Source organism: Penaeus japonicus, unplaced genomic scaffold (assembly GCF_977035675.1).
Source record: "Penaeus japonicus unplaced genomic scaffold, GWHDUDI00000001_assembly GWHDUDI00000023, whole genome shotgun sequence".
Taxonomy (NCBI): domain Eukaryota; kingdom Metazoa; phylum Arthropoda; class Malacostraca; order Decapoda; family Penaeidae; genus Penaeus; species Penaeus japonicus.
The window spans coordinates 31,454,347-31,466,846 of NW_028234425.1; the positions used below are offsets into that span (position 1 = coordinate 31,454,347).

Sequence of the window (12,500 nt, forward strand, 5' to 3'; positions counted from 1 at the left end):
GAAACGTCTCGTCTGAGTCGCCTCGGCGACGCGGCTCCGAGGGCCCCGGAGGCGCTGGGAGGCGAGAAACGTTTACCGGCGGATGGTACGGTCCGCGCGCTCTGTGGCCGGCTCAAGGTCGACCCGGATCGATGGCTGAGGACAATTCACCGTGGCCCCGAGTCTTCCAGCCGACACGCCCGCTCCAGTGGCTGGCCTTTGTTTATCTCTCGGGCCTCGTTAAGTGCGATCAAAAGGTCTGGTAACACTGCCTTTGATACATTTGCTCCACTGTTTTTTTTTCTCGTCGTCCATTACAAAAAACAGTTACCTTGATAAATATAGCTACCATGTAATAAGAGTCTAAAACTGAAGCTTAATAGTATTACCAAATCAAACAAGAACTTAACAATTCACTCTCTTTATGAGGTACTGTTTTGCCATCGACACAACAGTCTACGGGCAGGCAAGCGTGCATGGACACTGACATGCATGACACCTCTGCCTCGCACACACCAATAGGACAACAATGCCATTCACATTTCTACGGGAGGAGTGGGCATATTCTGTTTCCAGAATGGCGTAAATTAGCGTGCAAACCATTCAGGAGCGGCCTGATACAAACGCCCTACTCGCTTGGTTGTGAGTTTTGAGAACGGCGCTTGCACCACGAGGGACGCGGGAGTAAGGCGACGCGACGGCACCTGATAGACGACTGCATGATACGCCTCTACGCCCTCCATACCTTCCACTCGCTCTCGCCCTAGTCTCTCGCCTGTACCTAATTCCCGGGACGACGTCTAACTTTTCCTAATGTTTGTAGCCCCGTCGCTGGACACTGTAAAAACGCACACGAGATGTTTCTTAGAACTTCCTTAACTCTCTCCTTCCTGCTTCGCCTTTGATAGGATCTTTTGCTCTCCCCTCTACTGTATTTTTCCCTAACTGCATCTCTTAATAAAGTTCCCTCCAACTACCAAATAAAAACGAGGCCAGACTGAAGCATAATAGTGTTATCAAAATCCTACAAGGACTTGACATTTACGACTAGTCACCCGACCTATGTTCCCCCTTCTGCTTCTGAATTCAGCCTTGTAAATACACTTCTGGCTGAACTGGAATTTAGTGCAGCAGTTGATGAACTGACAACAAAGAGAAAAAGAAATACGAGAAATACACGAACAAAGTAAAGAAAAAAAAAGTTAAACAGAAAAACAAAAGCAATGGTGCCATAAAAAGTGGCAGCAATAAGAAACAACTACAACAAAGATAACATAAACAATAGTGATACCGACAACGACAACACTCCAACTACAAGCAGCCGAAACATTTGTAGACCCGAACATTTACGGAGACTCCATATCTGCCTCTGTTTCCCCCCCACACTAACGGTCCTCACAGCTGCAAGGCTACAAGCATTCACTCTCTTCTGGGGGATCCCCCTTACGTCACCGGAGTCTAACGTTAATTTTCGCTAGAAGGGCAACAACTTTACAAAACTTACATTTGCTGCAGTTCCTGACCGAGCAACTAGCTTTTAAACATTTTTTTTGCACATTCAACTAAATTTAGAACACCTACGATAAAAAAAATACTCCATAAGGTCAACAACCGCATATTTACATCCAAACCAAAACAAACCGTTGTCAAATGATTCTTTTCAATATAGAATAAAAAATACGGAATGATGATTTTCCTTCAACTAAACATTTAAACGAGATAACCCGCTTGGAATGCTGAGGGCAGCGGAGCAAGCACAAATCAGCGCATCAGATATAGAACTAGGCTTGCAATCTGGTGTTGCAATCCTTGTCCTGACTATGCTAGTTCTCACTTGATAAGATCTGGTAGAGCAGTTAATGGTATTTCAATATAGAGCTCGCTGTCAAGAAGCGGGTAACCTAACCGTGGCAATAATAAGGGAGAACCCTTGCTTCAAGAGGAAAACACGATTGCGCAATACGTATTTACCATACAAGTTTTCTATTACTAAGTTCATTATTCTCTCTCTCTCTCTCTTCCTCTCTTCTTTACTCTCTTTCTCACTCTCTTCCTTTCTTTTCCTCGTTCTCTCTCTCTTCCTTTCTTCTTTCCTCTCTTTCTCTCTTTCTTTTTTCCTTTCCTCTCTTTCTCACTTCCTTTTCCCTTTTCTCTCCCATTTTCTCCTTTCTTCTCTTCTTTTCTCTTTTCCTCTCTTTATCTCTCCTTCCATCTCTCCCCATCTATTCCCTTCCAATACTTTTTTATTCCCTCTGTTCCACCCACTTCTACCTCAATCCCCCCTTTTTCTCCCTCTTAAACCCTCTACCCTCCATTTCCCTCCTTCTTAAACCCTCTTCCCTCCCTCTTACCCTCCACTTCTCTCCCTCTTCCCTCCCACTTACCCTTCACTTCCCTCCCTCTTAAACCTTCTACCCTCCCTCTTAAACCCTCTACCCTCCACTTCCCTCCTTCTCAAACCCTCTTCCCTCCCTCTTACCCTCCACTTCCCTCCCTCTTAAACCCTCTTCCCTCCCTCTTAAACCCTCTACCCTCCATTTCCCTCCTTCTCAAACCCTCTTCCCTCTACCCTCCACTTCCCTCCTTCTCAAACCCTCTTCCCTCCCTCTTACCCTCCACTTCCCTCCCTCTTAAACCCTCTTCCCTTCCTCTCACCCTCCACTTCCCTCCCTCTTAAACCCTCATAACATCCACTTCCCTTGCTCTTAAACCTCTACCCTCTAATTCCCTCCCTCTTAAACCCTCTACCCTCCACTTCCCTCCTTCTCAAACCCTCTTCCCTCCCTCTTACCCTCCACTTCCCTCCCTCTTAAACCCTCTTACCCTCCACTTCCCTCCTTCTCAAACCCTCTTCCCTCCCACTTACCCTTCACTTCCCTCCCTCTTAAACCCTCTACCCTCCACTTACCCTTTACTTCCCTCCCTCTTAAACCCTCTACCCTCCACTTCCCTCCCTCTTAACGCCCCTTTCTCTCACAGCCATTCCATCTTCCATTCATAATTTACCCATCAATCCTCAAAGGACCTGGGATGGAGGGTGATAGCCAACGAAAACCGCTCCCCATACACAATGCAGCGCGCCTTCTTCCTTCACGTAACACGAAAAAAAGAAAAAAAAATGAAGAAAATAATAATAATAATAATAATAATAATAATAATAATAACAATAATAAAAATGTAGAACATGAAGAAAACATAAGGATAAAAAAGAAAGGAAATGAAGAGGAAAGAAAGAAAATAAGTAGACGAAAAAAAGGAGTAAGAAGAAAAATATGAAGAAAAAGACGAAGGAAAGAAAAATGTCCATATTGCTACTGCAATATGAACATAACACAACGACGCTTAAGGGTGCCATGGTGTTCCGGCCTTAAATTTTCTTCTTTTCATCATGTCATTAATCCCGTCTCTTTGACGGTCACCGCCACGCGATAAAACAATATGTCAAACTAGACTTGTTAGCGTGTCTTGGGGGTGGGGGGTGGGGGGAGAAGAAGGGGGAAGAGAAGGAAAAGGGGGAGGAGAAGGGGGAGGAGAAGGAGAAGAAGGGGGGAGGAGAAGGAGGGGAGAGGAGGAAGAGGAGGAGGAGATGGAGGAGGAATAGGAGGAGGAGATGGAAGAAGGGAAGGAGGGGAAGGAGGAGGAGGAGGAGGAGGAGGAATAGGAGGAGGTGGAGGAAATGGAGGAGGGGGAGGAGGAGGAAGGGGAGGAGGGGGAGGAAGAGGAGGAGGGGGAGGGAGAAGAAGAGGAAGAGAAGGAGGACGAGGAGACATATGGGGGGAGGGGGTAGAGGGGGGGAAAGCAGCATCGATTAAAATGCCTTTATTCTCCAAGTAGAACAACCAATAGCGCCGATGTACTGAGGCCGTGATCATCTTTATTCTTTTTTTATTCCTCCTGTTTTCGCTCATTAATTATTTTGTTTATTTATTTTTTCTTCCGTTTCTCTTCTTTCTTCTTTCTTTTCCAGCACCATTATCATCTTCCTACTCCTCCTCGTCTTCTACCTTCGAGTAGTTGTAGTTGTATCATTTTTATTATTATTATTATTATTAGTAGTAGTAGTAGTAGTTAGAGTAGTAATAGTATTGGTAATAGTTATACTAGTAGTAGTAATAGTAATAGCAGTTGTTGTACCACTAGTAGCAACGGCAATAATAATAATAATAGTAATAGTAATAGTAATAGTAATAGTTGTAGTAGTAGTAGTAGCAGTAGCAGTAGTAGTAATAGCAATCGCAGTAACAGTACTAATAATAGTAATAGTAATAGTAGTAATAGTATATTAGTTGTCAATCTCATTACTCAAACCGACAACTCTCCTCAACCGAATAATAGACAAACAAACAAATAAATAAATAAGAGGCAACAACGCACGGGTAACATTCTCAACGGGCGTTATCGCAGCTACAAATCTACCGGCGTGCCATCGCTTCAAAATCCCGAGTTGTAACGTCCGGAGAAGCGCCACCTGCCATCTCAGCCCCCCTCCCCTCCCTCCTCCCCCACGCTGAAATGTGTCAAAGGACACTCATACATTTGAGGTCTGACGTCATCAAACCTGCAGTAATTAGCACTGGTGTACGCTGTAAAAATAATTGGGGAAAAACACCTGTTCCGCAAAAAGAAATATATTACTTGCGGTCGTTTATTCCCCTGGTACATAGTCGGTTAATTCCACAAAAAGAGAGACAAACAAAACGAAAAGAACCTTAAAAAACAGTGTCCTCAAAGACCAAACCTGTGTTCTAGGTAAATCACGAACCAGGTCGGGCAATTGCCGTGGCGGTGAGCGCACTTAAAGCTCACATGGCCTTGAGGTTAACATCAAAATATCACGTGTTGTTGAAACCTCACAGCTGTGAAATCTAACAAATGATGTACCCCATCGATCTGTATCATAAATCGAAGTTGCAATCTACCTTTAAAAAGAAATTTCCCGGATGCGCCTTCAAGCATGACATTAACACGAAAATTGCTTGTGGATGTTGAACTCGAGCGCGTCAAAGGCATCAGCTGCATCACGTTTTACACCTGTCCCCAAAGAAATCTGTCGGAACCTGCACCAAGCACACGCGGGGGTCCGCGTAGGTCCTCTTCAACGAATGCCATGGCATTATGCTAATTTTCTTCCCGGGCAATAAGATGCGGGGAAACCTGGTTCAAGAAAGGCTGCATATTTTGACTTCCCTTGCGGTTTTTCAATTGGGAAACCCTTGAGCAAATTACACAGCATTACTATTTCAACCTGAGTTATTGTTCTTCCTAATTCGCATTACTAAATTTGAAATATAATAATAGCATATTCCCAGAGTAAATAAATCTTTCTCTCTCTCTCCGATCAGAAATCTAAACCAAACAGAAACACAGCCGCACAGCAACATGCACGGCGGAAGTTCAAAACCAGAGGCGAAAACACGTAAACACCAATAAAGGGACATGTCATCTTAACGAGACCAACCAGCACCCAAAACGACTCCGCTAACGACTCTGTTGACTCAGCGACAATCTCGGCTGCAATATCTGGGCCCCAATTGTCTCATTTTCCCGACTTAATGTAAATGCAACGTCGGCCCCGCGGCGGCGCGCGGTGCATAATGCAGTAACCTAATAACAGCTGTGCTAGAAGATGGGGGTCCCGATACGAAAGAACTGGTCTATACCACAACGCCGCAGCTACTCATCACTAGCAAAGAAACTGCTAGGGCGGAAAAAATATTAAAAGAATATACATCCTTCTAGCATTCCACATCTAACGGACGGGACAATGCGGAAGGCATGAGCTCCCGCAGGACCGACGAGAGGGCGGACTGAACACTGAACGCTTGGAAGGACAAAACTGTACGAGGATAAAAAGAGAAAGGAAGGGGAGGGGGTAGAGGAGGAAGGAAAGGAGGAGCAGAAGGAAGAGCAGGATATCGACGACGACGAAAAGGAGAATGAGGAGGAAGAAGAGGAGGAGGAATAAGATGAAGATGAAAATCAGGAATAAGAGCAGGGGGAGGAGGGATGATGATGATGAGGAGGAGGAAGGGCCCGTAGTGCGGTCCAGACGAAGGGCAGTCGGCGGGCGGGCGGGCGCGGGTGCTGGCTGGCATTCACAACAGCGCTTTAACCTTTGCCGCGCCACATTGCAACACAGCGGCGATCACTCCTCGGTGGGGGTCCTCAACCCGATGCATGCACCTCCACAACAACTCTTTCGCCCACGTTGGAAATTGGACTGCAAGGCCGTTCGCGCGTCGGCCATGAAATGCGAGAGGTGTAATATATCCCCTCTCATTTCCCCCCCCTGTCCTGCCCCTCCCCCCACACAATGACACAGAGCCCCACTCCAATAACCTGTATTGATCCGCCCCATCCTCAATTACCGAATCTCAATCACCACCTAACAATGCCTAAAGATTTCGCGTCAAATGCATCAAGATTACCTGAACGGTGACCCGAGTAACAGGGTCATACTGAGAGCCTCCGTGCAACATGCCACACGTACAATCTCCACACGCAACACTTACCACAGTCAGACAGTGCCAAACCCTTAAAGGGAGGGCCAGGCCTTCAATCACCGTGCCCATCACCCTTGCTATGCCAAGCCACACGCTCGCTGATCAATGGCTCGTGCTCCTCGTGTCTTCCGGCTTCTGCCGCTACGCTCGCACACACACATCCACGCCCACGCCACCTTACGCTAAGAGGCCGTTCACACCCACACCCACACCCACAGCCGCACCCATACCCGCTGCTCTTGCCCACAGGGAGCCGAGCCCAAAACCCAAGACAACCTCACACCCAAGATCATCCATCCCTCACAATCGATTCCATACACTCACTCTAATCCCATCACTCTCTCAACGGAACTTCGTGACGTCCACTCCCCCCCCCCCTTACACACAGACCTAATCACTTACTCGTTTACTCACCTACACCCGCCACTACCACCGTCAATGTATTCACTCACACCCACACTAATTCCATACTGATGACTCTGCGTGTCGCCCCCGGTGTGGCGGAGAAACAAACACACGAACGCACGCACATGCACATGAAAAGGGAGATGGAAGGGGAGTACAGGGAAGGGGGTGAAACGGGTAGGGATAAAGGGGAAGGGGGATAAGAGGGTGATAAAGAGAAAGAGGGATAATGAAAAGAGAAAGTGAAGAGATGAAGAGAGAGAGAGAGAGAGTAGAGGAGAGAGTGGGAGTGAAGAGGAGAGAGAGAGAAGAGGAAAGAGAGAGAGAAGAGGAGGGAGGGAGGGAGGGAGGGAGGGAGGGAGGGAGGGAGGGAGGGAGGGAGGGAGGGAGAGAGAGAGAAGAGAGAGAGAAGAGAAGAGAAGAGAGAAGAGAGAAGAGGAGAGAGAGAGAAAAGGAGAGAGAGAGAAAAGGAGAGAGAGAGAAAAGGAGAGAGAGAGAAGAGGAGAAAGAGAGAAGAGGAGGGGAGAGAGAGAATGAAGAGGAGGGGGGGGGGAGAGAGAAGGGGAGGGAGAGAGAGAGAGAGAGAAGAGGAGAGAGAGAGAAAAGGAGAGAGAGAGAAAAGGAGAGAGAGAGAAGAGGAGAAAGAGAGAAGAGGAGGGGAGAGAGAGAATGAAGAGGAGGGGGGGGGGAGAGAGAGAAGGGGAGGGAGAGAGAGAGAGAGTAGAGGAGAGAGAGAGAGTAGAGGAGAGAGTGGGAGTGAAGAGGAGAGAGTGGGAGTGAAGAGGAGTGGGAGTGAAGAGGAGTGAGAGAGAAGAGAGAGAAGAGGAGGGAGGGAGGGAGGGAGGGAGGGAGAGAAGAGAAGGGGAGAGAGAGAGAAGAGGAGGGGGGAGAGAGAGAGAAGGGGAGGGGGAGAGAGAGAGAGAAGGGGAGGGGGAGAGAGAAAGAGAGAAGAGGAGGGGGGTGAGAGGGAGAAGAGGAGGGGGGAGAGAGGGAGAAGAGGAGGGGGGAGAGAGGGAGAAGAGGAGGGGGGGAGAGAGGGAGAAGAGGAGGAGGGAGAGAGGGAGAATAGGAGGGGGAAGAGAGAGGAGGAGGGGGGAGAGAGGAGAGAGGAGAGAGAGAGAGAGAGAGAGAGAGATGTGAGAGAAGACAGACAGCGTGAAAACTTTAAAAAGACACAGTTATAAATCACGAAATGGAGAATCCTATTCACAAAAGCCTAATTCACGCAGCTATGACAAACGAGCCGACTGTGACGGCAGTGACAGTCAAGGAACAATAGCGCCTCCACCCCCCTTCCCGCGTTTGAAGAGGAAATCTCCGCCAACGCAAGATACGGTCAAGGTACTAAGCGGACAGGTACGGGAAGCTTGGAGAGTAACGGTCAACAATGGGTACCCCTATGACAGCACAAGGACTCGCTTCCTGATGACCCTTGGAGATTTCGCATTGGTTCACCTACCCTCTACAGGCTTGACCTCTACCCCCCTTCCCCTCCCCCTCCCCACACCTCTACCTGTTGACAATGCACCCGGCAACACTGCATACGGATCCCGGATAAAGGCGAGCAATAGCGCGCACAGCCTGCATTCCGCCGATCCCCCGCGGCACCCCAAGAAACAAAGTCACTCTCGATCTATACCCTACCGCGCAATAACACGCCCGTATCATACCCACCCTTACATAACACCCTCGTTGCGGCTACCAGTAGGACAGCATATAATAAAAGATTCATGGGAGCGAGGTCATGGAATGCATACGTTCGTGTATTAGTTATGCTTGCCAAAGGAATCAATCAGATACCAACATTTTCTCCTCGCAGGATGAGAACTAAAGAATTTGATTACCCAAGGCACTAGTCAAGATTAATTAGGAGCACCGAATTCCCGACACATACGAATCTATTCTTCTTTACTTGAGCTGGTGAGGGGGGAAAGGGGGAGAAGGAGGAAAAGAGGAAAAGGGGGAAAGGGAAAAAAAAGGGGGGGAGTAGGAGATTCGGTTGTCACAAAGACAAAACGTGATTTGCAACTCAATGGCAATATTAGCCAAGTACTAGTGGGATTTTTTCTGACTTTTTCCAGCTTGCCATTGTTGGCAGATGAACCAACATGTCTGTCACTGGAATAGCGTGAAACAAAGAATGTTATGTAGCCTACACCCGTATGTTGCGTGTGGAAGGCAATGTCCAGCGCCCTCCAGAATGCTCTTTGCCCCCCCCCCCCAACCGGGGATCCCTAACACAGGTAATGGGGGGCAGGAAAATAGGTGTCTCTACGTACCGAGTAGACAAAGCAAAGGGGGTGGGGGTCGAGAAAGAGAGAGAAAGTGAAAGAGAGAGAGAGAGAGAGAGGGGAGAGAGAAGGGAGGGAGAGAGAGAGAGAGAGAGAGAGAGAGAGAGAGAGAGAGAGAGAGAGAGAGAGAGAGAGAGAGAGAGAGAGAGAGAGAGAGAGAGAGAGAGAGAGGGAAGAGTGAGAGAGAGAGAGAGAGAGGAGAAAGAGAGAGGGGAGGAGAAGAGAGAGAAGAGAGAGGAGAGAAAGGGGAAAAAGGAGGAGAAAGGAGAGAAAGAGAGGAGAGAGAGAAAGAGGAAAGAGAGAGAGAGAGAGAGAGAGAGAGAGAGAGAGAGAGAGAGAGAAAGAGAGAGAGAGAGAAAGAGAGAGAGAGAGAAAGAGAGAGAGAGAGAAAGAGAGAGAGAGAAAGAGAGAGAGAGAAAGAGAGAGAGAGAGAGAGAGAGAGGGACGTAGAAAGCGTAATCATAGCACTCCCGGTAAAAGCACAATAACATTCATGTCAGGGACACAGAGGACCGTCATCCCATTCCATGCACACAGCCACACCTCATTTCCTCATAACCCCCCCCCCCCTCCCATGCAAATCTTGGCTACATGCACTTCGGATTAGCAGCATTTGCCTAGATTCATGACTAATGAGTTCCCTGTACTACGGTCTACGAATTATGTCTTAAATATAATCATTATTTTAAAAGTAAGCACCGCCGCACTGCATATGCTCACTAATCAAGGTAGCATTATCTAAACAAATCACAAATAACAACAACATTCACCCAAGGAACGCCCGAAACCCAAAAATAGCAGACAAATGTATAGAACCAAAACTAACAGACACATGCGTGCACATAAAAGTCAAACATATTTCATACGTAGATCCATAATGAAAGAAGTACAAATAAGCAACTGCAAACATGCTAGTCTATCATAGTGTTGCATCAGCTTCAAACTGGAAGAACATAATGGATGTATACCTAAACAAACAATTTCAAAACATATATTTTATTTCAGAAATACTAATTTGGTCTTGAAACAATTATTCTCCGACAATAAAAGATCAGCCCAATTTTTGAAGTGCTGAGTCGAAAATAGCATCCGCAAATACTATTTAAATGCGGTTCACTCCATCCAGCAATCCCATTTAAAAATAACATCAACGAAGAAAAATTAAACTTGCCAAAGTCGGTGCCGGTCTCTGCCTATTGCAATATGCAAGACAGCGTGGCGTTGCGACACAGACCTGGGGAAGGGGCGGGGTAGGGAGGGGGGCGCATGGCCATTCTACAGGACCTGGGGATTAATGGCATGCTCTGTGAGCAAGAACGAAAAGGTACACGCGGTCCTCTTTGGTGTACATTACCACATATTAACTCTTCAGCTACCTTCGCTGAGTCAGGTAACGCTCTGTATACACTTGAGACACGTTCTTTGCCTGCCGCACTTTTTACTCATTTAGCAATGGTCCCGAATAAACACGTTCTTTTGAAGGCATCGCTATGGCGGGTCGAACAAGACACTACACGATGCAAAGCGCAAGAAGCATACGCTACAATATCTTCATCAGCGTGAGAAAAATAAGTCCTCTCAGCAGTGGTAGCATCCTGGAGGCGGAAGTCAGCGCAAACAAGTGGTCAGCCCCGGCCGGGGGTGGCGGTGTCTTCATACAGATCACACCTTGTGTATTCAAGTCCCCCTTCAACCTTAGGAGGCACGTAAACACGGTCACTTATTCAAAATCTCCCTTACGAGCTACCGTGATTCCCACGGACACTGGGAATGCAGTCGCTCCCACACGGCCGCTTGCATGACTTTTGCTGATAAGAAACGAAGATTAACACTTGATTCAAATCCATGTGCGGCTTAATTTATCTTCAAGTGAAATTTATTACCCATCGCAACCTTCAACGGGGCTGATACGGCCCTCTCGTTATTCAAGACCCATCGCAGTGAACGCTCTCGACATACTCTGCTTCCTTAAACAATACAGGTACAAAACCGCTCGGCGGATGGCTTCAACCAAGGCCAGCGCGTGTAAATAAAGAATGAGACAATTAGTAAAGAAATGGCAAGCAGAGGGAAAGAGACAGGGTGTGTGTTCGGTAAGGGTGGGGAGTCCTGCTACAGTGCCGTGTGTATTAGTCTCTGCATGGGAATCGCACACTTGCCCTGGTCTTACACGTGGCTCAAGGAGGCTCCGAGACTTCTTGGGGAACAGGCATGGCAGAAAGGCTCACGATGAGAACTGTTTATCGGGAGTCCCAAGGCAACTAAGGATGCACTTCGCCAGGGTCAGGTTGCAACCAAAGGGTATTGAAGATCATGTTCGCGGCCATCATTAAGAGGTATACCTGGCAAGGTATTGCCTTGACTGAAGGTGACTTTCGCACCGTCGCCAGCACGTTTCCTGAAATGTTGCAAAAGTGTTCCTATCTTAACTGATTGTCGGCAAGATCCTTTTCACTAAAACAAGTGCGTCTTCTGCAATAAAAAGATCACATTTTATGAGCCGCTTAATGCTAGGGATAATAAGGTGTTTCTCTAGACAAAGGGAAGGGATTTTCCAGGTCACCTAACTAGAATAAAATTAGAATCACCATTATCCATACTACAGAAGCCCGTAAGAACTATAAGAATGGACTTCTAACGATGAAGAGATGAGATGAAAACATACCATCTTGCTTTCTGAAGTCACAGCGCCCTGGCACCCCGTTACCTTAAAGATAACCTCTCTAAATGGCACTACACAAGTCCATACTCCGAATTCATGCAACGAGTGATCACGTTTCCTGCAATGAGTGCACACTACACTTGGCCGCCTCCTGATTTCTTCGCCAATAATGCGATCATTATAAGATGTTTTAATGCAGCGGAGACAGTCTCGAGCCAGATGATCTTTCAATAACTTAGGAGTATTCTTTTGGCGACACTGAACTCACACATGAAATAATGCACTCGTCCAACGAAAAGAATATTCAAATACATCAACATGCCCCTAAGACAAACTGCACTGGCTCTTTGATCACAGATTTCAAACTAAATGCAATTACCGTTCTATTGCTACGTTATATTCCCGCCACGCACCGAATATACATTAGAAACGGAAGGGAGATGGAAGCGAGATACTTACAGAACTGGAACAGAAACTCCCAAATACTTCCTGGCACTCTTAAAACATCCTGCAAACTAAGTCCCTACCTCTCGCAATCCACTTGTATAAAACACTGGCTTACATCCACTCCGGCCTTCGTCATCCACCTGTCACACAAGTGTTTCTCCCTATCCCCAGCAACATGACCCACCTACGTATCCATGACATTTCTCTCCACTA

General features: G+C 47.2%; 1 protein-coding gene across 5 annotated transcripts in view; it reads right to left on the reverse strand.

Moving 5' to 3' along the window:
- Positions 1-12,500, reverse strand: part of LOC122250734 (protein Aster-B) — a 92,163-nt gene that overhangs the window by 49,793 nt on the left and 29,870 nt on the right. The gene's annotated exons all lie outside the window — the stretch shown is intronic.